General features: G+C 46.1%; 1 protein-coding gene across 2 annotated transcripts in view; it reads right to left on the bottom strand.

The window, feature by feature from the left end:
* The window catches only part of S1PR2 (sphingosine-1-phosphate receptor 2), a 53,838-nt gene extending 44,207 nt beyond the window's left edge, over window positions 1–9,631 (bottom strand). For both annotated transcript variants that reach the window (XM_077921433.1, XM_077921434.1), the window contains exon 1: window positions 9,264–9,631. The gene's annotated coding sequence lies outside the window, so the exon portion shown is untranslated. The remainder of the gene's footprint in view (window positions 1–9,263) is intronic.
* Window positions 9,632–24,688: the final 15,057 nt, after the last annotated feature.

The raw sequence follows: 24,688 nt of genomic DNA, 5'->3' as shown, positions 1-24,688 counted from the left end.
GTTTGCAGAAAGACAAACCATGATTCTTCTTTCTGAGAGCAGGGGGCCATACTAAAATGCCTGCGATTTCAGCAGTGTATACCAGCATGCTGCGCTTTCACTTTGTACCACAATGAAGGTTAACTGTGGTTTAAAGTGACATGCAAATAAAGCCACTGGATTACTCGTGGTGCTTCACCAGGGCAATGACCATTTTGAAGTTAGGCTGCTCATTTGTCTTGTCCTAGAGCAGGGGTTCCCAATTAGCTAAGTACCACAGACCCCCTGTTTTTCAAATGTCAAGCCATGGAGCTCCTATTTTGGAAAATGCTGGTATCTCTGTGGTAGTTTTTGTTATGTGAATGGTGCCCTGGACCCCCTGAGTGGGTTATGCAGATCCCCTGTGGTTCACAGATAAGATAAATGGAGCCATCTTGCCTCAAGGCAAGGCATGGGGAGTACCGCACCAGTCGATGATATCCTCAGTCTTAAGGAAGTTTTAGGGCTGGGAAGAGAACACACAATTCTAAAGTCTGTTCTATCAAAAGCAGAAGAAAAAAAGGAAGAGTGTGTCAGACACAGAAATGCGGAAAGGGGGAGATGATGACATAAAGGTTTCCTAGCCGCCCTTCAGAGGTGAGCCTGACTGCAGAGCTATGTTCCACCAAGCTGAACCCTCGAAAAAGCTCGTCTTTCCCACCCTTTAGACATCAAGTCAGATGTCCCCTTCACGTTTTAAAAACAGTGCATGCACGCTGCTTCCCTGATATGCCCCTCCTCTGAACCTGACCAAGGGGGGCGGCCTCCAGCTCCATTTCTGCTCACTGGCACGAGTGTCTTGCCTCTTCCATAGGAACAGGGACGCTAGAAGGAGATAGCATTTTGCAACCTTTGCATCCTTTAGAAAATATCCTAACTTCCATTTTCACATTCAATCAGGTTCCTTTTTAAAATCTGACTGTAGGTTTAAAAATAGCTCTCTTCCACTTTCCATTTGCCCCTGATTACTTCTGGACTGACCTACTCACATTTAATCGGAAAGGATTCCTTGACCTTAAAAGCATCCCAAGATGCAGACATAGATCTGTTCAACACATCCAGGACAGGAAGTTGGGAAAACTACTTTTCCAAAGTGTTTATAATCCTATTAACCTTTAAAACCAATAAAAATTATTTGGATTTGAAAAAATAATCCTATTAACCTTATAGCTGTAGCTTTTGTCTAGTTTTTTTTACAGTTAAACCCCCACGTTTCTCCTTCCCACCGGAAAAACTGCTTCCCCACCCAACTTTCAGCAGACTTTTAGAGGTCTAAACTTTGGAAACAAAAAACACCATTGAAGTAGGGCAAGCATGGAGTGTTCTTTCATTCCACCTGTGATTGTTTCCCAGTCCCTTTGGTCAAATCATTCATTCTACACACGGAGCACCTAACTGATATAAATCAGGGACAGAATTATCACCTCCCATCAGCCTCAACCAGCAGAGCCAATGGTCAAGGATGATGGGAACTGCAATCCAAAAACATTTGGAGGGCCACCGGTTCTCCAAACCTTATAAATCAATTAAACACACAAATCCCTTTTCTTTCCAAATGAGAAGGGAGGCTGAGGGAATTGACTTGTGTTGATTAACATTGCTGTATTCTCAGAAGAGATATTTTAAGTCATTGCAACAAATTATTTCAAAAACACACTCATTTTGAACAATATATTTTTAAATCCATCCGAGACTGGGACTTTGAACCTTGCCCTATACCCAGCTTAATTGAAAATGGCATCTATCAGAGTTAAAAGATGTCTAATCATTTTCAGCCTTTCCTGATGTGTTGTGCAGCCTGTGCCCTACAATGAGGAACTAAGCAATCCAGACAGCTCTCTCTCTCTCTTTCTCTCCCTGACACATACGCAAAAGCCAACTTGAGGAAGGGGTTATCATCACAGTCCCTCCAAGTGTCCATATTTTCCAGGGACAGTCCCAGATTTACAGAAGCTGTCCCAGTTTCTGACCTGAACCTGGAATGTCCCACTTTTCCTTTAAAAAGGTAAAGGGACCCCTGACCACTAGGTCCAGTTGCAGACGACTCTGGGGTTGCAGCGCTCATCTCGCTTTATTGGCCGAGGGAGCCGGCGTACAGCTTCCGGGTCATGTGGCCAGCATGACTAAGCTTCTGGCAAACCAGAGCAGCGCACGGAAACACTGTTTACCTTCCCGCCAGAGCAGTACCTATTTATCTACTTGCACTTTGTGCTTTCAAACTGCTAGATTGGCAGGAGCAGGGAACGAGCAACGTGAGTTCACTCCGTCGTGGGGATTCGAACTGCCAACCTTCTGATCGGCAAGCCCATGTCCCTCCGCTTTTCTTTAGGACGTCCCTATTTTCATTGGATAAATATTGGAGGGTATGGTAAGATGTTCTGAGGGCAGCCTTATATTGGGAGCTTTTTTCAGTGTTTAATGTTTTATTATGTTTTTATATATGTTGGAAGGTGCCCAGAGTGGCTGGGGCAACCCGGTCAGATGGGCTGGGTATTATGATTGTGATTATGATTATTTAGAGCATCCCTATTTTCCCTGGAGAAATGTTGGAGGGTATGTCATCACTCCTTCAGTGGTGATCGGAACCAACACAATTTCTCTGCATAGGAGCATAATAAGCATCTCAAGAACAAAGGGGGGGGGGCGGAACTTGCATCCCCGCCTTGGGGGGAAAGGTGCTTTAAAGAGTAATGTTACCATTGCTAGGAATGGCTAGCATTGTCTGAAAGACAATGACGTGGTGGTTGGCGCTGTGCACATCCAGTCATCAGCCCCTGCTCCAACTTAGACATGGGGGCATCCTTCTGCTTACAGCAGAGATTCAGCCAGTCTGTTGAACTCAAGAGCCAGAATCTGCCGCGTGTCTGGAACACCAGAGGCAAATGCCAGAGCCCTGCTAGATGTTGATTTCTGCATTAACCCACTTATGTCCCTGCAGGCCTGATCCCGATCTGAGCTTTGTACATACAGCATGGACACTCCTTGTCCACCCACCTCCCCTTGTGTCCCTGTCCACAAGCAGCCAAGGATGCCTTGCTTGGGAGCCAAATGCCATGAAGGCACTTCCTGCTCTGTGGAAGTTGAGAAAGACTGTAGGAGTATTAGGGTGGAGCAGATTCCTTGCAATGGATGAGGTCATCCCAGCAGGAGAGAGTTCCTCCGGGTTCCTAAATAGCACTCGTGGGTGGAGAACAGCTATTTCTTCCTGGTCTCATTTCCAGTGATAAATATCCTGCCACCCATCTCTTAATTTATCTGCCTTGGGGACATCTTGCAGCACATGGCAGGACAGCAATCCTGGCCTGATCTGAACAGCTGCAATTGCTTTATCAGAAACAGACCCCCACCCCAAGCCTCTCCAGCACATCCGAAGCCTGAGGAATGCGGTTGTGCTGGCCACAGATATCAACAGATGGTTTTTGTTGTTTGGCGGAGATTTGGCCAGAGGCTTTGGGAAAAGCAATGAGGCAGGAGGAAGGGATGGGGGGAGGGGAGGGGGGGAAGGATCTCTCCTAAGGATCTCTTTCCACAAGCTGGGGAGGGAGGGAAGAGAGAGAAAGAGCGTGCTGAATGAAAGCTTCGTTCTGCACTTTCCGATAGGCTGATTAGAAGATGGTGATAAAGTGAATGGAAAAGTCCTTGGTCTGTATATTCATTAGCAAACAGAGCAAGAGGAGCACTAATAGATTGCTGGCAGGCAGGGAGTGTCACAGAATGAGAAAGGGGACAGCTGATTTGAAGGGCAGTCTGGGGAGCGTCTAAAACAAACAGCTCTGGCTGGGATCAGATCCTCATGGCCATTCTCTGTCTCAGAACTTTCTGAGTGTGGAATATTTAAGGTTTGCTGCTGCTGCTCCATTCTGAGTTCAGTAGCTGGCAATCAAGAAGCAGCACCAGTTATATGCATGTTATGTCAATGGGGTGCCCTACAGATCTTGCTGGACTACAACTCCTATCATCCCTGACCATCAGTCTGAGGCTGATACGAGTTGCAATTAACATCTGGAGGACACCACTGTGTTATGAATAGAAACCAAAATGCATTTTAAAAATGGGCTTTCCTGCCTAACTCCTGATTTGGATAAATTTATCACTGGGCCTTTAAAATTGCCCAAGAAGCACCTGACAGTCCCCAAAGAGGCAATATATGTAATTAATATGTGCACTTCACTGAAAGGGTTTCTCTGGGTCAGTGCTGAGTAGAGTACTCAATGTTCTGTGGCAGTAAAAACTAGAAACTCAGTGTTGCTGAGAAGTACTGTGAGACAAAATGAAGACTTTCTTTTTCTTATAACACTATTATTTGCCACAGAGCCATTATATAAATCTGCAGTGTGACTGCCTTTGGAAAACTAGAGTTCTGACGGCTCCCCCTCCATGAGGATGTTCAGGAGCTGGAAAGAGTGTTGTGGCTGGGGGGACCACAAGTCTGTGACAAGTGTCTGCATCCAAGCAGGTGGCTCCAGGTTCAACCCTCGGTGTCTTCAGCTAAAAGGGATCTGATAGCAGGTGATGCCAGTGTCCTCTGTGGAACACTCCCTGTCCGTCAGAACAGACAGTATGGGGCTACATGGACAAATAATCAGAGCTAGTATGTATGTACCAAAAGAGAAAGCAACTAACAGTGCAATCCATGCATTGCTATTCAAAAGCAAATCTCAAGTAAGTGTGTTACAGCCAAAAATGACCAGGAGGCTGGCTTTTTAGTTTAGAAATAAAAGATAACCAAGTTAGGAAAAAGATCAGTGCAGAGAATATGGACACAAACATTTTTGCCCTCTCTTGAAAGGGCAGAGGATTGATGGAAAGAGGTCTTTGTACAATGCAATTCAGCATAACATTGATATTTACCACTGAGATGGTTGATGGCTCTAAAAGGGGATTAGAGAAATTTGTGGTCTATCTGTGACTATTAGCCACATTAGCTACATGGAAACACAGTGTTCAGAAGCATTGTACAGTGGTACCTCGGGTTAAGAACTTAATTCGTTCTGGAGGTCCATTCTTAACATGAAACTGTTCTTAACCTGAGGTACCACTTTAGCTAATGGGGCCTCCCGCTGCCGCCGCCGCTCCACGATTTCTGTTCTCATCCTGAAGCAAAGTTCTTAACCCGAGGTACTATTTCTGGGTTAGCGGAGTCTGTGACCTGAAGTGTCTGTAACCTGAAACGTCTGTACCCCGAGGTACCACTGTACCTCTGAATATCAGTACTGGGAGACATAAAATGAGACAAGTTTGTCACTTGAGGCTTCCTGGGACATCTGGCTGACTACTGTTGGAACTTGGATGCTGGACTCTGTAGATTCTTGTTCTAATTCAGCAGGGATTTTCCTATGCCATTTATTAATTAAATTTTCTATACCTCTTGCTTGTGTAAAAACGAAAAAGTGGTGAACTGCAACATCTATATTGAAATTATCCAGCAAATACACTGGATACACACATAAATACAGTTGAAGAACTGTAGTGATTCCTCTTTACACTTGAATGTATGCAGCCTCTTCATCAATCTATTGGTTCATCGACCCAATATCCCTTATCCTAATCCCACTACCAATTCCCTGCCCTCACTGTCATAAAACAGACAAGCAACTGTGCAGCTTCACAGTGCGTTATCATCATCATCATCATCATCCAGCCCGAAAACCTCAGCTCAGTGCATTTCCACTCAAGAGACCAATCTGCATGAGGAAAAGCATGCTGTTTCCAAGACGCAGCAGCCTTTGGGGTTGGACATGGCACTAGTTCCCATACACAATGCCTCCACACAAATGCAGTACTGTGACTCAAAGCAAAAGAAGGGAATCATATGATCTATGGTTCTACCAAGGCCAGTATAATTTACTTTAACAACCAACTGCTCTCCACAATGCCTGGGCAGAGGTTCTTTCACAGCCATGCTAGAGATGCAAACACCTACAAAAATCTCCCAAGAAAAAGATGTGCCTTCCTCTCTCTTTTTCCGCAGAGCCTCATCTTCTACCAACTTTAGGAGGTACTTCTAACTGCATTCTGGACCTGGGACCATCTGCATGTGCTCCACCACTGAGCCTTGCCCCCTCTCAAGAGGACACAGAAAACTGTCAGTCCTAATAACAGACTGCAGAGGAACTGCTGAGATCTGGGGACAGAGGCAACCACAGGAAACAGAGGAAAAGTGACTCCAGGGAGGACAACACAAACTCAAGATCGAGGAGTCAAATTGACAGATCATTCTGACAAGACATTTGGCACCCAGTTGTGTAGAGCAGGGGCGGCCAACTCCCAAGAGACTGCAATCTACTCACAGAGTTAAAAACTGGCAGTGCTCTACACCCTTGGGGGGGGGGGGGTTCAGGTCAAAGTTATTGAGCTTTTTTTACAGGAGCCAAAATTTTTGAGCTTCTTTGGGGGGAGCCAGTGATCTACCAGTGATCTATCATGGATGTCCAGTGATCTACCTGTTGGGCATGCCTGGTGTAGAGCATCTGTCCCTCATATCTTTTTCTTTGTCAGAATAAAAGCAGGCTGGGAGGTGGCTGTTTTGAACATTAACAATATGGCCAGAGGGGAAAGAGCTGGCAGCAAGCCCCTTCCAGGCTGCTGGTAGGAAGAACTTTCTGACAGCAAGAGCTGCTAAGACAGTGGAATGGGCTCCCTTGGGATGTGGTGGTTCATTGGAGGTTTTCAAGCAGAGGTTGGGTGGCCATCTGCCATAGATGCTTTAGTTGAGATTCCTGCATTGCAGGGGGTTGGACTAGATGACCCTCGGGGTCGTTTCCAACTCTACAATTCTATGACTCTGTGAACCCCGTCTCTGGAGCCAACAGCCTGAAAACTCTTGCATCATTCAGACATCCAATTCCTGCCTTCCACCTATTCCCAGCCCCCACAGTGCCACTCAAAGCATGCCACTTCACTATGCTGTGTGGCCCTTCCAGACTTTGATCTGAGACAGCCTTGCAGTTTTAATAAGCCTGAGAGCAAATGATAGATTTAAGATCCAATGCTTGAAGGCATAAGGCCTCTTTGAAAACTATAGGCTGGCTTGTTGTGCCGGAAGAAATAATTATTATATTAAGAGAAGCTTTGTGACCTCTTTGTGGTGCCCAAACATTACATTTGTGGTTAGGTTTCCAGGTCAAATCCTATGCAATCCTGATAATTTCTGATTATAACCATGCAGCTGATTAAAACCTGTAAATCTGCAAATTCACCGCAAATCTGTGAATAGTGTGGGCTGAGAAGCTGAGTGTGCAAGGCAGGTCAGTCCTGTGGCTTGTGTGCTAGCTTTCCATCTGAAAGTTCACTCATCAGAGTCCATCACAAGCCCCTGAGTGTTTGGGGGTGCACAACCCCTCTTTACATTTCATGCCATTACTATGCGTGTGTGAGAGAGAACACACCAGGAAGTACCTAGTCCAAACTCACATCAACCATTAACCTTCTAGATTGCCTAGCTGGGGCAAGGCAGTCTCTTGGCTCTCTTCCCCACTTGCAACAGAGGGATATTAATACTGGCCTCTTTTACAAGGTTGTTAGAAAGATTACCAAGATAACACTCAAAATATACTTTGCATCCATACTGTGTAAACGCTGCTAGGAGGCCCCACAAGCACCATTTCAGCCTGGGCTTTCCAGGCAAAAATATGGAATACTGTATTGATGTGTGGATTGTAAAGCTCAGCACAAGAACAGTCCATAACTGGGTTCAGTCTCCTTTCTTTTCATAGGTAAGGGAAGAAGATAACAATTCTCTCCCACCAACTCTCCAATTTGTCTGTGGAGAGGCTATATTAACCATTAATGTCTTAAGAATATGCTTGAAATGACACTACAAAGTCCAGGTAAAGGTTTTTTGTGAAGATTGTATTGCATAACCAGACTTGTTCCAAGTTATTGTTGTAACAGTTTTATTATTTTCAAAAGCAATTTCTTTTTTGGGGGGAGTAAGTAGCATAATTGCTTCCAACAGATCAGTGTGCTTTGAGCAACAAACACCCTTCATTAGGTGACCTGTGTGTGTTAAAGAATATATAAGCTTTGACTGAACAGAAGAGTCTTGCTTCTTAAAATCAAAAGCTATTCTGAGCTGCCTTCAGAAGATACAGTCCCACAAAACTTCTCAACCCACATGCCCTGAATAGGTAAAGGTAAAGGTACCCCTGCCCGTACGGGCCAGTCGTGACCGACTCTGGGGTTGCGCGCCCATCTCACTTAAGAGGCCAGGGGCCAGCGCTGTCCGGAGACACTTCCGGGTCACGTGGCCAGTGTGACGAAGCTGCTCTGGCGAGCCAGCACCAGCGCAGCACACGGAAACGCCGTTTACCTTCCCGCTATAAAGCGGTACCTATTTATCTACTTGCACTTGGGAGTGCTTTCAAACTGCTAGGTGGCAGGAGCTGGGACCGAAGGACAGGAGCTCACCCCGCCGCGGGGATTCGAACCGCCGACCATGCGATCGGCAAATCCTAGGCACTGAGGTTTTACCCACAGCGCCACCCGCGTCCCACGATGCCCTGAATAGAGCTTGATTATTATTATTGTTTTATTATTCAAAGCTTATGTTTTCTTAACACAGAGTTCCCCTCGTGAAGGGCCCAAAATGTGTCAAGGCTGTTTGCTTTGAATAAACTCATTTTTTCTGCACCTGCTTACAGACTTTCCTCTTTTTCTGCTCATTCTGGGATGTTCCCTCAAGCTGGACGGGACGGCAAGATACCTTCTGTATACAAGAGAAGGGGGGACCTTCCTAAACAAGTCATTCACTTCCTTGGAGAAAAGCAGAGCAGGAGGGCAATAGCTGAAGATGCCCCCAGACTGGAAGTGGACTGACCTGCGGGGGGGGGGCAATGCGCCTCTGGATGCTGCGCCTGCAGAGATGCTCTGCCCCTCCGCCCCCCCCCCGCTCCCCCCCCCACGCCCACCGGCGGAGGGACAGGCATTTCGCTTTCAACACACTGTGCCCAATGACAAGAAGCAGGAGCATAAGCAGCAAAGATTGTATTCGGCCTTCAGTCCGGACTGGCAGCCCCTTCCCCTCCAGGCTCCCGCCCACCCCTTCCCAAAGTCACCGGAGAGGAGCTGGGCGGGCAGGGCCGGGGCCCGATCCACCCTCCCTGGGAGCAGCCGCCGCCTCCCCGCCCAGCTCCGCCGAGGAGCCCGTGGCGGCGCCGGGTCGGGGAGAGGGCGGCCTGGCCGGCGGGGAAGGAGCGACGCCGAGCAGCAGCGGACGGCGCGGGCGGTCCTGGCGGGGCACTCACCTCCAGGCGGCGGCGGCGGTGGCGGCGGCGCGGGGGGCTCCTGCGGGCCGGCGGGGCTGGCCAGCTGCCTCCTCCATCGCAGCGTCCGCCCGCCCAGGCGTCGGGGCGAGCCAGCGGCGCGCGAGCGGCGGAGGAGGGAGGGAGGGAGGGAGGAGGAGGAGGAGGCGCGCCGACGGCGGGGCCGCGCTTTCCCCGGCAGAGGGAGCTCCGCGCGCCGCCCGACGGTGGGGCTCCCGGCTCGGCGTCCCGTCGCCTCTTCAGGGCGGGCTGCTCGGCAGCGGGGAGAGCGGGGCCCCGAGGTTTCCAGCCTGGGGGCGTCCTGGGCTCCGTGACGCGGCCGGGGCTTCCCGTGGCCCCCGCTGCTTCCTTCCCGTCGGCCCCTCTGCTGGCGGGGCTTCTCGGAGGGGTGGGGATGAACCGGACACATGAAACTGCCCCACGGCTGAGTTCTCTGAGACGCAACTGGTCGCTTAGTTTAGCATTTTTTATTTATTTCCTTGATGGGGGCAGCCCCACCCCTCCTGGCTACCCGTGGCCGCAGCACAGGAGCAGAGGCGGGTTGATAAGCTGGCAACCTATTTGCAAGGCCAGTTTCTGCTTCAGGATTACTGGAAGGGAGCACTGGAGCGCATTGTGTGCTGGCAGTGCCAGTTCTGCAGATGGAGGTGGCCCGGTGGGCATTTGGGGTTTTGTGGGTCAGGTGTTCTCACAAGTTTTGAATGAGCAGGATTCCAGTTTTTCAGAAGTGATTGAGAAGGTGCTCCTTGTTGCAGCTACACATGATATAAAAGAATTAAATTCGGGTGGTCCAGTGGAAAGGAGGACAGGGCTCTTGCCCCTTTAATAGCTGTGTAGCCTCCTCTTCACCCATGTTAAAGGTACAGAAGCCCTATCCTCTTTCCATCAGGCCAAAATTAAGTGGGTCTCACTATTAGGAATGCAAATCTATTATTAAGTTAATATGTGATAATAACATACACCATTGTGCAAATTAGTTGAAACAAAGCATGTTTTCTATCTTACTCTTAATCCTGTACTCAAAACAAACATGATAAGTCAGTTGATCATTATGGTGTCAGAAGCCTGCAGCCAATAGAAGGAATGATGCGCTCGCCACAATATATTGAGGTTCTACGAAAGAGAGTTATTCCAGAGCTGGAAAAGAGGTATCCTGATGGTATTGGGTTATTGCAGCAGGACCTAGCCCCCTGTCACACATCGAAAGCGGTGAAGAAATTCATGACAGAGCAGCAAATACAAGTACTTGATTGGCCAGGGAATTCCCCGTACGTAAATCTCATTGAGAATTTGTGGACTACAGTATATGCAAAAGTCGCCTCTGTGCTGTAGACTGTACAACTATGGAGAAGCTCATTCAGGCTCTGATTCAAGTGTGCGTTATAACCTGAAAGAGATTTCATGAAAATGTTTTGCTGTTGGTACCTAACACCTTCAAAACTGGCTAAAATGTATAAAACCAGGTCGAACAATTGTTGGAGATGCAGAGAGGCAGAAGGCACAATGATACACATGTGGTGGAACTGTAAAAAAAAGAGAGAATTTGGGGAAATGATATACAATGAGCTTAAGAAAATGTTTAAATTTTCTTTTGCAAAAAAAAACCTGAAGCCTTTCTGCTGGGTATAATGAGTAACGATATTCCAAAAAATATAAGGAGAATTTTCATGTATGCAATAGCCGCAGCAAGAATCTTAATAGCTAAAGGATGGAAAGGAGAATCCATTCCTACTAAGTAAGGACTGGCAGGTGAAAATGCTAGAATACGCTGTTAGCAAAAATGACAGGAAGACTTAGAGATGATACAGAACAGTGATTTAATAGAGAATGGGACACTTAGAGAGTATACATAAAAGAACATTGTAAACATCTAAATTCTTTGGCAGGTCTTGATTGACCCCTGAAAGACACTAGGAAACTTTACAAAACCAAGACAATTGAGACAATTTATGAGAGACAATGGAAAGTGTGCAGTCAAAAATGTAACTTAGGAACCACGTTGGGGTGATCGGAAGTCATAATGGAATCTGTTATGTATGAATCTAATTTTTTTCTTTTTGTAATATGCATTGATCTTGGATTGTTTTTGTCAATTGATTTTTGCAAAATTAATAAAGCATTAAAATAAAAAATGAAGCACCACAAGTTCTCCTTCCCTGCTTTACACCTTCATATCTAGTATCTCTTCAGCAGCTGTGGCTGCTGATTCCTCCCTCTCTGTTCTTTCCCAGGTATGGTAGCAAACCCATTTCCAGTGATGGCACCAGAAAAGAATTATGGGAGAGCACTAAATGGGCAAAGTGCATTTTTTTGAGAGATGAGGCTGCAACAAGTGCCCTTCTTCCAAGGAACCACAGAGGTGCAGCGGGAGGGAACTCTTCGTCCAGGGAGGTGCTCTCTTGCCTCTCCCCTGGTACTCCCTAGGATCTCTTCCCCCATCCATTGTAACAAACAGAATATTGATTTTGCCTGACAGCAAGTTGGGAATGTGAATGAGCCCAATAAATGATAGAATGGGAGAAACTGTGATGGTGGCAACAACCTCCCTCAAAACAGAAGTTAGATTTTCTGGGTTTCAACCTTAAACTTTGCGCACACATGCTGGGAGCCTGATCCCATATGTGCTTCCTCAGTGGCACTCCCAGTAAGTGCATAAGATTGCAGCTAAGGCAGAATGCATAAGGAATCCAATCAACTCCTTGACTGGACAGGATTGCTTGGGCTTCCAGCCAAATAGTGTGCAAAGTGAAATTAGTTTCACCCTCAGCTATCATTGTGACATTTGAGGAAGGCGCATAGCTCAGTTGTAGAGCAACTGCTTTGCATGCAGAAGGTCCCAGGTTCCGTCCTCAGCATCTCAAGTTGGCCGAGAATTTCCCCTGCCTGAAACCCTGGGACGCTGTGTGTCAGGTCATGAACCAATGACCTGACTTGGTACAAGGCAGTTTCATGTGTTTCCCTGACACTGACATTGCAAGGAGTCCTTGGTCACACTTCTCTTGTAGATCATGTAGCCCAGCTCCCAGGTAAACTGTGACACTGAGGTGTCAGGAGCTACACACATAACCCCAGGACTTGGTGAGTCCCAGCACCTCTCATTTAGAGGTTAAACCACTCATGCCATATTAATGCATCCATTATTTAGGAGAAAACATAATATACCCATGCTCAATAGCCAGTCTATAAAAGCCTTTAAAGGGTCAAGGAACAATTCTTGTTGCATGTGGGAGTCAGATGCCCCCCCCCCCGCCCCCGATACTCTTCTTTCCCTAACATTGAACAAACTAATCATTTCAGCCACTTGGACAACAATAATAGTTTAATTGGAGCCAGGGCCTACAATGGCATAGCATTGGGAGAGTTTTCAGTCCTGCAAATGTGAAGCAAGAACCTATGAAGTGTGTGCAGACTACTTTTCACCTCTGACTAATCACAACCAGCCTCCACATGCCTGGGATTGGACAGAATACCTTGCCGATTTGGGGATGGGAGTGAATAGTCAGTGTGTCATCCACACCAGACTGAGACTTGTGATTCTACTTTCATTTCATGATTTCACCGACAGCTGGGCTACACCTTTAAAGCACATTTGCAGCACATTTCACCCCCTCAAAGAATTCTGGGCGCTGTAGTCTACCCCTCAAGGGGTTACAATTCTCACCAACCTTTAACAAACTACAATGCCCAGAAGCCTTTGAGGATAAAGAATGTGCTTCAAATGTACTTTAAAGATGTAGTGTGTGCACAGCCGAATGGACCCTCAAGCAGACCCTCAAGAGCACCAGACACTAGAAATCAATGCTGCAAAAGCAAAACCTGCAGAGGAGGAGGAAAAGGTTGAAAATGTATGATTCCCTCCCTCCCACTTAAGCTGTAGGGAAGGTGGCGGCAGCAGGAGGTCCTGGCTGGAAAGTAGTAAAGAGGAGCAGAGGTAAGACAACTCAGACTGACAGCCAAATAGACATTAAAATGGCACCCAAACCACCGCTTTATACATTCATTTCAGAATTTACATTATTTTCTTCTGTTATGGAGGCTTTTAAGTGCATTAAATATTTAAGCATTTAAATGTCATGGATTAATGCAACAGCAATACAGTACTAAAAACAAGAGCAGCCGCGCATCAGCAGCAGAGCAGGGCATGCGCAGAGATGACCCAAGGAGCCTCCAAGAGACTTCCGAGTGTCATGTGAAGCAAGTTTCCATTTATCATTACTGAATTTTTATTAACAGAGCGAGAGAGGTACTGACAGATTTTACGCCTCAAATGCCAAAATAGTTCAACTGAGTTCTTAAAAAAAAAAAACCCATTTTAAGTTTACATACATTCATCATCTTATAGACTTCCCAACCTATCTTCCATTGACATCCTATATGACTTCCTTTGATCTGCTACATCTCCTTTATTCCACCCTTTTTTATCCCCTCAATTCTGGGTACGTTAGTGAGTGTGCCGTGTGCCAGTCCCTCCTCCAACCTGGGGAATTGTGGTTGTCATATCAGCCAGCCCTCGGGTCTGCGACTGCTGCTGTTGAATGCCAGGTCAGCCCAGAATAAAATCTCCCTTATTCATGATCTGATTATGGATGGGGAGGCAGATCTGGCATGTATCACTGAAACTGGGTGGGGGAACAGGGTACTCAGTGCAGCGTCAGGCCAGACTCGAGGATTGGGGAGGGGGAGTTGCTGTGGTTTAGAGAGATTCTCTATCTCCAGGTTCTCTGTCTGGGGCGGGGCAGGGATCTAAAGAGTGTGTTCCTGGCGTTGGGCAATTGGGAGGTGGTAGCTCGCTGTGATTTATTTGCAAGGCATTTTGAGGATAAGATCACTTGCATCCACCAAGACCTTGACTCTGCTGTTATAGCAGATGAAACTCATGGGGTGTCCAGAGCACAGTCTAGTCCTGTTGTGCTGGATGAGTTTCAGTTGGTAAGGCTCGAGGATGTGGTGCTTGGATCAGTCAGGGCGACCACTTGCGCTCTAGACCCTTGCCCCCCCTGGCTGATAAAAACCATCAGGGAGGGAACAGCTGGCTGGGCCAGGGAGGTGATCAGTGCCTCTTTACAAGAGGGGGAGGTCCCTGCCTGTTTGAAGGAGGCAGTGGTAAAACCACTCCTTAAGAAACCTTCCCTGGATTCGGAAAACCTAACTAACTACTGGCCAGTTGCTAATCTCCCTTTCCTGGGCAAGGTTCTGGAGCGAGTGGTCGCAGACCAGATCCAGGCACTTTTGGAAGGAACTGATTTTCTAGATCCATTTCAAATGGGGTTTAGGCCTGGTTTTGGCACAGAAACTGCTTTGGTCGCTCTGTATGATGACCTCTGTTGAGAGAGAGACAAGGGGAACATGTCCTTGTTAATTCTCCTTGACCTTTCAGTGGCTTTCAATACCATCGACCATGGTATCCTGCTGGAGCGGTGGGTGGCACCGCTTTGCGGTAGTTCCAGTCCTACTTGGATGGTCTTTCTCAGAGGGTGTTGCTTGGGGAATGCTTTTCAACCCCGTGGAGCTTTCATTGTGGGGTTCTGCAGGGCCATCCTATCCCCTATGTCTTCAACCAGTGTGCCATGACACCCTGGGGTGCCTTGAATGATAGTCAGTACGTTCCGGTACTTCCGGGTTTGGTGCGTCCGTAACCCGAAAACGCTCAACCTGCAGCGATCGCAACCCGAGGTATGACTGTACCTTCTGCCAGTTGTGTCACATAGGACAGAGTGTGGACAAAATGCAACAAATGAGGTCGGCTACAAACTGGTCTAGTCCCTATATTATTTATTACCTTTTTAGGTGCCAGGTGAAATATTCAGTCGTAAATATTCTTTTACTTGTGCTGAATATTGTACTGAATATTACCCACTTTTTATGGTTTTAGTCTGTATTAGATTTTAGTTTCCTGTTGTATTTTACATTTTTAATTTTTAACTTGTAAACCACTCAGAGGTGGTATATAAATATTGGAAATAAATAGTGAATAAAGAGTGAACACAGTGCTTCTAGCTACCAAATCCTTCTTGGGATTACAGCCAGACATGTTCTCTTCCCACACACTCACACACTGCCCCAGTCTCACCCCCCTCTAAATTAAAACCATTATTCCTAAAGGATCCGTGCTGTTAGCTAACCCAAGAAAAGAATGTTTTATCTGAATGAAAAAGTCTCACAATAACTTAGCACCAGAACCTATTCTGAAAGGCACAATGAAAAGAGAGTCCTTCTTTCACCACTAAATAACTACAAACGACTTGTATATATTGTTGTAAGTTTGGGGGATTCCATTGTTGAAGGAGCTAGGCAAGTTTCTTGGTGAGTTAATGGGCCCTAAGTATGGTGTGTGTGTGTGTGTGTGTGTGTGTGTGTGTGTGTGTGTGTGTGTGTAGTATAAGAAAGGAGTTGCTCTGTGCAGGAAGGCAAATGGGTGAGCTCTCTCTCTCCCCAGGCTAGTAGTAAGAAAGACAAAAGCTGAACTAGAGTGTGTGAAAACTGGGCTACAAGTAGCAGAAATCAGAGAGGGAGAGACATGCTTGATTTCTGCCTGAATCCAAGGCTGTGACTATGGGGGAAGCAAGACCCTCTTGGGGTATTAATGCTGTGAGCCCCTCCATTGTAGGTTCAGGTTGTATATATGTGTCAATAAACCATATATCATAAAGATACCACAGTCTCTGCTGTCCCTCAGTCCCAGGAAATAGAACCCTGGGTAAGTGCCTGGAGCCCCAGAAATCTCTCACCACTCAGAGATTGGGGTGGCGGGCAACAACATGATGGGTGTCATAGAAAACAGCTTTGGTGGGGATATCAGTTGATAAAGTAAATAAAATTAGCAGGAAGGAAGTAGATTTTCTGTCATTTGTTCATTTTCACTTGCTGAAGAGCTGCACTTCTGTTGTGCAGGAGGGGAACTTTCAACTTATGAAAAAATATGCTTGTTTTTAATTGCATATTTGAAAGATCAGAATCGGCTATTGCATCAGACCTGCAGATGTAGTCATCATCACTGGAACCGCATCTTAGGGGGAAATTATGTTGAAAACATGCCTGGTTTTCCTAGGTACGGTTCTGCATGAGTTCTCTGACTTAGTCACTCTTTAAAACAGAAGTTGTGACGGGGAAGGGTCCTACTGTCACCCAGAGTCAGAGATGGTTCATTCATTCCTTGTGGAATGATAACCACAAGGCTTACCATATCACCAAGTGACACTCTCCCACTGTCAGACAAGTAGGAAGTTCACCCTATGCACAACATCAGGCTGGTAAATGATGGGCTTGGAGGCCTTTGCACTGCTGGTGTTTGCACCAAAGATAAATAGAGAGAAAATGGGCAGGAAAGCACTATTCCCAGAAGGGTAGCTATGCTTGTCTCTTTCAGGAAAACATCAAAGTCTTGTGGCTTCTGAAATACTAACACATTTATGATGGCATGATCTTTCATGGTTCTCTTCATTGGACACACAAAACCTTATTTGCAAGCAGGGATTTCATGAAACTTGGATTACAGTTGTATCTGTATGTGAAAAGGACTTTCAGAGAAAGTAAACACTTGACAAATGTTTGAGCCATCTTCCAGTAGTGAGCTTAAAAACTCTCTGTTGTTCAGTTCTGTGGGAAAACCAGCCTCATATAACCAGCATGCTTAAGTCTACTTAATGCATGAAAGAGTGCCTTGGGTATGCATGCCATAGAGTAAGCTGTCCTGCCAGACTTAGTTAGGTCACTCCCCCTCACCTTGGGAGGAAAGTAATCAAGCACATGGGAGATCTGAGCTGGTTGCTCCAAACTGCGTGGCTCTCACAAGTCACCCTGGAGTTCCTATACCAATAATTTAGATACTTTCACCACTATAGCTAAGCCAAGTTTTACTGCCTGTGCAACTTTTTCTGAATGGTGTTTGGAAAAACACATGAATCTGACCTTTGAACAGTTTGTATGTAAACCATATTTTAACTTACCAAGTGTGTGGTCTTTTTCTATGTTAAGGGATGGGGAAAGCTTTGGAACGCACAAGGGCATATTTTAAAGGTCCCTAACAACCGATGTTTCCGTGCTTTACTTTGCTGCTTTTTTGTGATTTTAAATCCCTGCTGAGGTTGTCTCACCAAATAGTACATGCCCCGAACTGGATCTCAGCATCCAGGGAATTCTCATTTTATATGCCTTTTTTTTTTTTTTTTTTTTTTGGCTTGCTACCAACAAGTTCAACAGGAAGTTCTTTTCCAATACATTATTTTGCCAAGAAAATAGAAGTTATAGAAAATAAACTGAAGATGAATTGATAGTTGCCCTTGGTGTAACAAGCATGTTTCTTTTGCCCACTGCTCAAATGGTGTTTGTCAGTTTTTGAAACACTCCAGAAATCCACAAAGCTTCTTTGACCAAAGAAGGGTGACTCTTTTAGTGATTCGGGATGGCCCTCAGGACCCTGCACCCCTAAGATTGTGTCCACTTTTATAGATCTAGATTGGTCCGCCGCCTCCAACTATAGTAATTTATAGAAATCGGCAAACACTTAAACAAACTCTGTATTTGGCAACTTATTATTAATAATTTAAAATTAAATAAATTTATAAAACTTACAAACAAATGCTTAAAGAATGCTTTCTTTAGTTTATTTATTTCATTCAACAAGAAAAAGACTCTCTGCACTTTTTCAAAAGCATTCAGTTTGATATGCTAAAATTTAAAATAAAAGTTAGCCACTCTTGGCACCTACTTCTTGGTGCCCAGGGAGCCAATGGGAACCTTCCTATCCGGCACAGGAGTCCCCGAATAGCTAAAGCCCGTCCGCCTTCATCCAGGGTCCCAATTTGGATCCACTCTTGATAGTTATTCCACCTTTCTCAAAAGAATGGCAATTGTCCAGATGGGATCATATCCCCCTGGGCAACTTTCACATCAGCTTTTCGTCTTGAGGTTCCAGCTTCAAACAGCTGTGAGCAGTAGAGAACTGTGGGTGTGGGTTTTCCCAGTGAGAACTGCAGGACCAAGCCGGCCTTATTGCTAGTGCTGGAGCCACAGGTGTCTGGGGTGTGCATATGTCAGCTTTCACCAAAAAGTGACTTGTCCTGCTATTTATTCATTTGTACACCCACTCAGAAAACAGATAGATCTGAGACTGACAGCTGCATGCACTGAGAGAGAATTTTCCTGGGCCACATTAGGAAGGAAGTGATGATGTTCCAGATAATTATATCATGTAGATACATTTCCTGTGCCTATAGCAGTTTTGGGCTGACCTCATTCAACCATCAAAACCACAGATTTAGTTCTGTTAACAAATCTTAGCATTTTGCTGTAAAGCTCAATTGACTTTTGTTGTCCATGGAACAGCAAAAGGCTTTGTCACTGGAACAGGATAATACTGTACTGCAGTTTTCTAAAACCAAATAGAAAGGGAAGGAAGACCAGTTGCTGAATTTTGCAAAGTTTGTTGTTGTTTCTAGTGATCTCACTGTTTCAGATAAGACAGGTAGAGATACTTAGGGTGGTATGCAACTAAGTTTTCCTCAGTGTAGATCCATTGAAATTAATGAACATCTGTTAGGTCCTTTAATTTCAGTGGGTCTGCTCTGAGTAAACTTAGTTAAATGCCACCAGTATTAAGCTGGCTTTAAAATAATGGCTTCAAGTAAAAAGAAAGGAGATTCCGACTAAACATCAGGAAGAACTTTCTGACAGAGCTGTTTGACAAGAAAGTGATGGGCTCTCCTCCATTGGAGGTTTTTAAGCAGAGGTTGGATGGCCCTCTGTCACGGATGCTTTACTTGAGATGCCTGCATTGCAGGCGGTTGGACTAGATGACCCTCGGGGTCCCTTCTAACTCTACAATTCAATGATTCTATTAAACCTGTGAGGTGGATTGTGTGAGGCCCATGGTCAGTAAAGTAGGCATTTCAACTGAGGTCTTCCCCAGTCCAAGTCAAACACTGTTCTCTGTGCAGCACTCATATGAAGACATTTCTAATTAATGTATGGAACCCCATTACCACAAGGGGGGGGGCAAAGGCTTTTAGAAGAATAAGATAAATTTGTGGAGGGGTCAGTCAATGGTTATTATCCATAAACACTAAAGTTCAGAAGAGAGTTTTGCCACTGAGAAATAACAGTGGGAGAAGGCTATGCCCTCGTGTCTTGCTTGTGGGCCGGAAACAGGCCCCTCAATGCCAGTTGCTGGTAATCACAAATGAGGAGTTGGTTGGCCATGATGAGAACAGAATGCTATGCTGGAGGGCTATTACATTCACCCCACAGGGCTTTTCTTAGTGTTTTTGCCCTGTCCTAGCTGGGTTCCAGGTACAGACAGCCTCTTGCAGCACCGTTGCTCCTGGGGACACAAGGGTTGCTCTGTCTCTGAGTCAGACACCAAATTCCCATTCTGAGGGGAAGGATCCCTGCCAGTCTTCCCCAAGGGCCCCATTTCTTCCTTGGCTGCTGTTCTGGGCTGCATCTGGAGGTTTCAGGTCATCCTCAGCCAGAACTTTGGAGAATGAGGAGGAGGAGACACCTGGCAGGAGCATGGCCATTCTTAAGGTTCTGTGACAGGAACATTCACACTGTGTTCTACAAACTTAACAGCTGGCAGAGGTGCTGCTGAATCCACCTGGAACTGCGATAGTGACCTACAGGGTAAACATTTCCTGCTGATATTTTTCCAGTTAAAAATCTCCCACCACACTGCTATTTGCCTGGCATGTAGCGATGATAAAACCTGCAAGCACCAGGGCTGGCTCTCTTGCTCCCCCCCCCCCCCGTTTTCCTTCTCCATTTCATCCCCCTTGCTTCTCCTCCCCATTTCATGTAATCTTCCTTCACCCTCCTTTCCAAATCTCTGTCAGACCACTAACCCACAGAGTTCTACTCAAGTTCCACTGTGAGCAGCTGCCTCCCTGCCCCTTGGCTGTAGATAAGATGTACAAAGAGAAAGCAGTCTCTTACCCAGGGGTCAGCAAACCTTTTCAGCAGGGGGCTGGTCCACTGTCCCTCAGACCTTGTGAGGGCCCAGACTATATATATTTTTTTTGGGGGGGGGGGGAATGAACAAATTCCTATGCCCCACAAATAACCCAGAGATGCATTTAAAATAAAAGCACACATTCTACTCATGTAGACCATCTGCAGACCAGATTTAGAAGGCAGTTGGGCCAGATCCGGCCCCCAGGCCTTAGTTTGCCTACCCATGCTCTTAGCAGTAATAGAAAAGTTTAATGAATGCAGCAAAAGAACAAGCAACCATTCTCGGAGGTGCTCCCAATTAAGGTTCCTTCCACTTCCCTCCAGTCACTTTCGCCCTCTCGTCTCCTAGCCACCTGATCTCTCAACCACTGAGCCTTTTGTGAAGCCACCTTATCTAACCTCCTAGCCTTGGGACTGAGAGGCTTGCACATGGCCCTTGTGGTCTCTTCCAACTCTATGATTCTATGATTCTATGATCTTTCAGTGAAAGTCGGCTAGCTCACTCTCTTCCTGTTCTTCTTCTTGCTGATCACCTCCCAGTTCCGCCCAGCTATTGTCTCCCGAACTGTGCCCTTCAGCAAACCATTGTTCCAAATCAACACTACTCCACTGGTCCTGTGGAGTTTCAGGATACTGGCCATGAGCAGGGGGAGGGGTAGGTTCCCACCATTCCTCATCGAGTTGTACTCCTCAGCCAGGTCTCTGACAATATATTTCAAAAAGCTTTTTTTTAGACAAACACATAAATTGTTGACCTTTTTTCTTTGTCACTATGAGCAAGCAGGCAGGCTGCAGGGAGGTGGGTACAGCACTTCCCAGAATGCCTCTTGAGGTGACTGCCACAGAGAGGTGCATGGTAGCTCCAGGCCTGCCAAGCACACAGGACCACCACTCACACCTATTATAAACTTTCCTTTTTCTGATGGTGGGTTCCAACATCAGCTTCCCCCACTGCTCCATAGGAGGAGAGTGTTGGGGCTAGCAGTGCTGATGTAAATATAATTTTATTTGCAGCTAAAGTGGTTTGTTGGATCCCTATACTTACAACATATGAAACAAATGGCAAATGTCATAGGATCACAAGTGTGAAAAAAATTATATGAATGTGGACAAAGTTAAATTTGGCATTCCACCTCATGCTGAGGCAGTCTTCCTTAAATGGCTACCCTTCAGTTACTTTGGACTCCCAACTCCCTTCAACTGCAGTCAGAATGGGACACCAGAGGAAGGCTGCTCTAAGGCACCCTCATCAGTCCCAATGAAGATCCACCACATCTCAAGCCCTGGGCTCTGAAGTACACATCAGAAAGTGAGAAGGTTCCCAGCAAGATTGGCTAGCGTGGCTGTTGAGTCAGATGGCTCTGAGATCAAGAGATGCTCTCCTCATTCACTTTCCACTCACGAGGCCTCACTTTCACATACTGTGATCCTTGTTTGGCTGCTAAGATTGCCAAAGCAAGTCAGCTTGCAGATGAGTTCTAAGACTGGTCCTTCTATTTGGCAGAATGAAGCAGCTGCCTCAGACAACAGCTGCAGGAATGGTGGTGAGGTTTTAGAGGACAGAACTACTTGTGCCACAAGGGCTAGATTATGTTCCATTTTACAGATGAGGAACTAAGTCTGATCCACACGTTATATGGTACACAGTGGAGTAGGGATTCAGCATCCTCTTGCCCAAGCTCATTTCAAAAAGCTGGTGCTACTGAACCCCATGGGCCTTCTGCTCACACATCTTGAACGTGGGAGAAATGCCCACCCCCTTCTCAGTTCTGCACAGTGTTTAATATCAGACTTCTAGCTCTTTGCCTGGTTGAAATGGGAGATCTGGGACTTATCTGTGCTGCTGCTTCCTCTAAATTCCTAAGCGCTCTGGATGGCTGCCTTAGCCTTCGAGGACCCCTGGACACAAGAGATTCCTTCTTGGATGAAGAGCTGCAGCTGGGACATTTCTCTAAAGACTGATACTGCGTCTCCCTTCATTTTAATGAACTGATGCATCCAGGGAGAAAGAGTCCTGTGCAACATCATTGATAGAGCAATGTGAAAATGCTTGTGGGAGGACAATAGGCTCCTAGCACCCCTCTATGTCAGCCTCAGAGCACCTGCACACAGGACAGCTATTCTCACCAGATGTGGCAGGGACAGGGGCAGTAAAAGAACAAGAGGAAATGGCATGTGGGTGGGTGGGTGATCTATGATGCTGGGAGGTATGTGTGTACAGTGGTACCTCTGGTTACGTATTTAATTCGTTCCGGAGGTCCGTTCTTAACCTGAAACTGTTCTTAACCTGAAGCACCACTTTAGCTAATGGGGCCTCCTGCTGCTGCTGCGCCGCTGGAGCATGATTTCTGTTCTTATGCTGAAGCAAAGTTCTTAACTCGAGGTATTATTTCTGGGTTAGCGGAGTCTGTAACCTGAAGTGTCTGTAACCCGAGGTACCACTGTATAAAAGAGAAAAAGGAAATGTATGGGCATGGGAAAACAAGGCTAGATGCAGTAGTTTTACTGCCCCAAGTGGTGACACCACATGATCTGCAGAGCATGTTGGAAGTGCTGGGGTGCAACTCAACTTGTATTTAAGACTGGTGGTCTGGATGGCGAGAAAGTAGACAATAGGAGCCGACTCCTAGGGGCCGAGGTCCCTTTGGACCTCCAATAAAATATGTGAGGGGGCTGCCCTTCCAAAGTTGATGGGCATTGCCATTTAAATGGTGTTTGTACACCACATCTTGTGATAGATTATGCAGAGCAGGGCTTACCTGCCCCCCCAATATTTAAATTGGCTCCCCCAAAGTAGAGAGACATATATGAATACCAAAGCTTCCTAGACTGTTGTTTAACCTGTGCTGATCTTCCTTCGTATGTTAGGCGATGGTCTTAGGGTTGCTGATCTCATTTCCTACTGCTCCCTTCTGCATCTTCACCTTCGGAGTGGATACATATTTGTGTATGTCTCCTGCTGAAAACAAAGAGGTTCTTTGTATCTCCACCTCAGACAGAACTAGAATTTTTCCTATCAAGTATGTATTTCCTTTAAATTTAGCTTACTACTTTTTCCAGACTCAGAGTCTCAGTGTGATTGTATCCAAAGGGAAAGTGTCCTCTTCCACAGGGATCCAGTGCTCAGTTTCACTTCTGCAGGTGCATTTAAACTCCAAATGCCATTAAGGTGCAAGCCCAGGATCCCATACCCTCAAACGTTCCTCAGGTGAAAATAGGGGCATTTCTGACTCCCCTCTACTGACCCCCATTTTTTTGTCCCATCCCTCCACAGAGCATTTCTTTTTTTAAAAAAATATATTTTTATTGCATTTTTTAAGAAAAGAAAGTCACCAAACATATAACAGACAAAGAAAATATAAAGAAGAAAAAATAGAAAATCACAGCCTTTCATACATTTTTTCATAACCCTCTGGACTTCCTCACGTCTCCCTTTCCTGCGTTCTCCGGACAAAAGTTATGTTCCGCAATTTATTAGAATAGAATCATAGAATCATAGAATCATAGAGTTGGAAGAGACCACAAGGGCCATCGAGTCCAACCCCCTGCCAAGCAGGAAACACCATCAGAGCACTCCTGACATATGGTTGTCAAGCCTCTGCTTAAAGACCTCCAAAGAAGGAGACTCCACCACACTCCTTGGCAGCAAATTCCACTGTCCAACAGCTCTTACTGTCAGGAAGTTCTTCCTAATGTTGAGGTGGAATCTTCTTTCTTGTAGTTTGGATCCATTGCTCCGTGTCCGCTTCTCTGGAGCAGCAGAAAACAGCCTTTCTCCCTCCTCTATGTGACATCCTTTTATATATTTGAACATGGCTATCATATCACCCCTTAACCTCCTCTTCTCCAGGCTAAACATGCCCAGCTCCCTTAGCCGTTCCTCATAAGGCATCATTTCCAGGCCTTTGACCATTTTGGTTGCCCTCCTCTGGACACGTTCCAGTTTGTCAGTGTCCTTCTTGAACTGTGGTGCCCAGAACTGGACACAGTACTCCAGGTGAGGTCTGACCAGAGCAGAATACAGTGGCACTATTACTTCCCTTGATCTAGATGCTATACTCCTATTGATGCAGCCCAGAATTGCATTGGCTTTTTTAGCTGCCGCGTCACACTGTTGGCTCATGTCAAGTTTGTGGTCAACCAAGACTCCTAGATCCTTTTCACATGTACTGCTCTCAAGCCAGGTGTCACCCATCTTGTATTTGTGCCTCTCATTTTTTTTTGCCCAAGTGCAATACTTTACATTTCTCCCTGTTAAAATTCATCTTGTTTGTTTTGGCCCAGTTCTATAATCTGTCAAGGTCGTTTTGAAGTGTGATCCTGTCCTCTGGGGTGTTAGCCACCCCTCCCAGTTTGGTGTCATCTGCAAATTTGATCAGGATGCCCTTGAGTCCATCATCCAAGTCGTTGATAAAGATGTTGAATAAGACCGGGCCCAAGACAGAACCCTGTGGCACCCC

The sequence above is a fragment of the Podarcis muralis genome, chromosome 17 (assembly GCF_964188315.1).
Source record: "Podarcis muralis chromosome 17, rPodMur119.hap1.1, whole genome shotgun sequence".
Classification (NCBI taxonomy): Eukaryota; Metazoa; Chordata; class Lepidosauria; order Squamata; family Lacertidae; genus Podarcis; species Podarcis muralis.
The sequence above is the reverse complement of the archived record's forward strand: the minus strand, read 5'-3'. Positions and strand labels throughout refer to the sequence as shown.